The 3,443-nt window shown below is 44.9% G+C and overlaps 1 pseudogene; it reads right to left on the bottom strand.

Moving 5' to 3' along the window:
• Positions 1-1,244: 1,244 nt before the first annotated feature.
• Positions 1,245-1,870, bottom strand: LOC129562058 (DNA-directed RNA polymerases I, II, and III subunit RPABC1 pseudogene; annotated as a pseudogene).
• Positions 1,871-3,443: the final 1,573 nt, after the last annotated feature.

Genomic DNA, 3,443 nt, shown 5'->3' with positions numbered 1-3,443 from the left:
GTAATGGGATAATCTAGGGATGGACAGCCAAGAGCTTGGAAGACTTACGAATTCACTGAAACAAATATGGTTTGAGTGTCTCTGACCAAAATCTTGATCTTAGATAGGAAAAACCAGAAAACAAAATGGAATATGGTGTGGAATACATTTTCATTTAAAGCCAAACAGTTTAAGTAAAATATAAACTCCATTTTGTAGTGGGATATGTAGTGAAAAGTTCCTTGGAAACTACTACATTATACAACTTACTAAAGAAGCATGTTATTATTCTTTTGTTGTTGTTTTGTTTTGTTTTTTGGCCACATGGTGCAGCCATGGCCCACATGGTATCCTAGTTCCCCAATCAGGGTTTGAACCATGCCCCCTGAAGTGGAAATGCAGAGTCTTAACGAATAGACCTCCAGGAAAGTCTCAGAAGTCTGTTATTATTGATAAAGGGGATCCTTTCATTTCTAGCACGATTATTCTAATGTGAGAGAGAAAAATATACCTATATTAGTAGGTCTCCAAGGATCTAGTCAATCAGTACTTCGAAAACTATGCTGAAAAGGAAATCCACATCTTTTTGCTTGACAGAAAAATAAGATAGTAAAATGCTAACCAGGAGGCCCACATTTATATTCTCCATCATCAGTTTGCAATTTATAAGTGGGTTATTTTTTTTTTTAACTTGTTACTCAAAATAGCTTTAATTCTTTAAGATGCCCAGCATTCCAAAGCAACCAAATCCCAGTTTCCATCTCACCGCTACTGTCCTCAGAGCCCCTGGACAGGCAGCATCAGGGCCACCGTGGGGGACACAGCGAGGGGAGGCCAGAGGATGCTGGGCCACCCTGAGGTGTTCTGGCCCCTCCAGAGGCTCTGTCAGCTGGGATCCAGGTCCAGGGCTTGGCATCCAGGAGAGGCTGCAGGGACTTTCAGCCCAGGAAAGGCAGATCCAAGGCCCAAGGCAAAGCGCCCTAGGATCCAGGGGGAGCAGAGGCAAGGTTCCCAAGGCAACCAGCTCCCACACTCCTGGCTGGGAGAGGCGGGGGCGGTGAAGGCCGCCTCTGTCCCCCAGGGGACATGCTGGGAGAGAAACGGGCAGTTAGTCGTGTGACCTGTGACTGTTCGTCACAGAAACTGGGCACAACCAGGCCGTAACTGGGGCTGCCTCTAGGGAGGGAAGTGGTGTGGCGCGCTCACAGGAGTGGGATGAACACCATTGCCTGGCCCCTCGATGCCAGCTGTCTGTCCGCAGGCAGCTACTGTACCAGCCGGTAGGTGATGTACCTGCCCGCAGTATCGCTCGACCGGATGATCTTCACCACCTGTCCGCGCTTTATCCCAAAGTACCGCGCCACAGGGTCTCCTATCTGGATCCTGGGCAGCTGGTTCTCTCGGAGTTTACAGCAGGCCAGCAGCTCCGTTACCTCTTCCTTGGTCGTGATCACATGCTCCGGGACCAGCTCGTGCTCTGTGATGTTGATGAGCAGCTCCTGCTGCAGAAACTGCTCCAAGATGGACTTGGGTGCCATGTCAACTGCTTGGCAGAAGGCGTCATGCCCTGCTGCACCACAATGAGGGCACGCGTGATGTTCTCCTCCTGCATGTGCTGACAGTACACCTTGATGGTCTTGATGCCCACCTTGGGCTCCTCTGGGAAGAAGACGGACATCTGGGTGGTGGGGTGGTCTTTGTGGGCCATCGGCACCGTGGGGTCCAGGCGCCTCGGCCGCCCTTCACTGGGCTTGTCCTCAGATTGGGCCTTGAACTCCTCCAGAGTCTGGTCCAGCTCGTCCTGGGTCACCAGGTAGCCACGGTCGTGGCACAGCTGCATGATGGTCTTGCGAATCTTCCACAGCCGGTGTGTCTCCTCCTCGACGTCCATGATTGCTGCCGCTCTCACACACTGAGCCTGCGCCCGGCATGACCCCTGTAAGTGGGTTATATTCTAAAATTTTGAATCTAAGTTGGGTTGTTAGTATTTGACATGTTTTCCCTCTAGAAATAATGTGCTGAATGCTGGATTGCTTCACAGAATAGTCCCTTTTCTGATAGCGTCAACACACACACACACACATGCATATACACATAAATCCGTAACCTTTCTAATCTCAAATATGAGGCAGTGTGATATAGCACAGATTTTAGTGGTGGAACACGATAATACCCACCAGTAATCATTTGGGCCTAACTTAGTGGCCTTAAAAAATATGTTTAATTTCTGTCAATTCTATTTTACTTATTTTGAAAATGGAAATCATAACTTCCTCATAGAGTGGTTAGTTGTCAGCCTTGAGTAAGGCAAGGTAAGCAAAAGTTCTTTTTACATTGCAATATCCTCCAAAATGTTATTAATGTTCTCTAGTACTCTACGGTTTAGCTCCTCTTTGGATTAAATCACCCTTTGTAAACAAAGTTGATAACTAAGCGCTATTTATAATGTCTCCATAGAGAAAAGTACACTGTGTGCCTAGAAGAGGCCGTAGCAGGTTAAGAATTATGGTGTCCCCGGCTGTGGTGCTGCCAATTAGCCGTCTGGCCTGTAGAAATATTTTTTTCACTGAACCCTCTCCTTTTCCTGGCTCTAATGATCGCTGTTTCCCAGAAAGCAATGCATATCTATTCTCATCCCTTTGGTGGGCCCATGTCCTGTGTTTACCATATTATCCATTTTTTTTTTTTTTCATAACTGCCTTGGCTCTATTCTCTAGCTGTCCCATGCATCACAAATTTATTTCTTTTATTAGATTCTAAGCTGTTAGGAGGCAAGACCCATATTTTGCACCTGTACACTCAGAGTACCTAGCACAACTTTAGGAACAAAATTGGCACTTGACCAATGCTAGGTAGAGACCAGGAGGGCACTTTCTAGATAAAGTTAATACTATCATAGAGCGAGAAGGTGGAAATAGCCCTGTTGTCTCCAAGAAGTATTGGGTTGGCCAAAAATTTGTTTGGGTTTTTCTGTAAGATGGTATGGAAAAACCCAAATGAAAATTTTGGCCAACCCAATATTATACAGATTGAAGGAAAGGCAATAAATCCAAACCACATGGCAGAGTGGTAGTGACACATAAAAGATTTATGAGCCATGGACAAGCCTGAAGATATTTGAGAAGCAAATTACTTGATAAAAATGCTTAGTAAGAGTATTTACTCAAGCAACAGAGAAGTTCCTCAGATCCAGAAGTTTAGAAAGATAATTTTTTAATGGGAAAAGAAAAAGGAATTTATTAGGAAGTCATTTTCAGGGGAATCAATTTAGGTTCATTCTATACTGACTAAATCTAAGAAATTTTATCATTCAGGCTGCAAAGTAGATATCCAGCTCTGACTTGTCATCTGCACCACCTACAACAGATCGATAATTACCTCTCCTTTACGTATTTTGAGCTGTGTTGACTTAACTAAAAGCTTAAATTGTAAATATAATAGTTAATATTTTAAACACATGCTGC

This window comes from Moschus berezovskii, chromosome 5, assembly GCF_049115385.1.
Source record: "Moschus berezovskii isolate FMDL1 chromosome 5, NW_MosBer_1.0, whole genome shotgun sequence".
Lineage (NCBI taxonomy): Eukaryota > Metazoa > Chordata > Mammalia > Artiodactyla > Moschidae > Moschus > Moschus berezovskii.
This window is presented reverse-complemented; position numbering and strand designations above follow the sequence as displayed.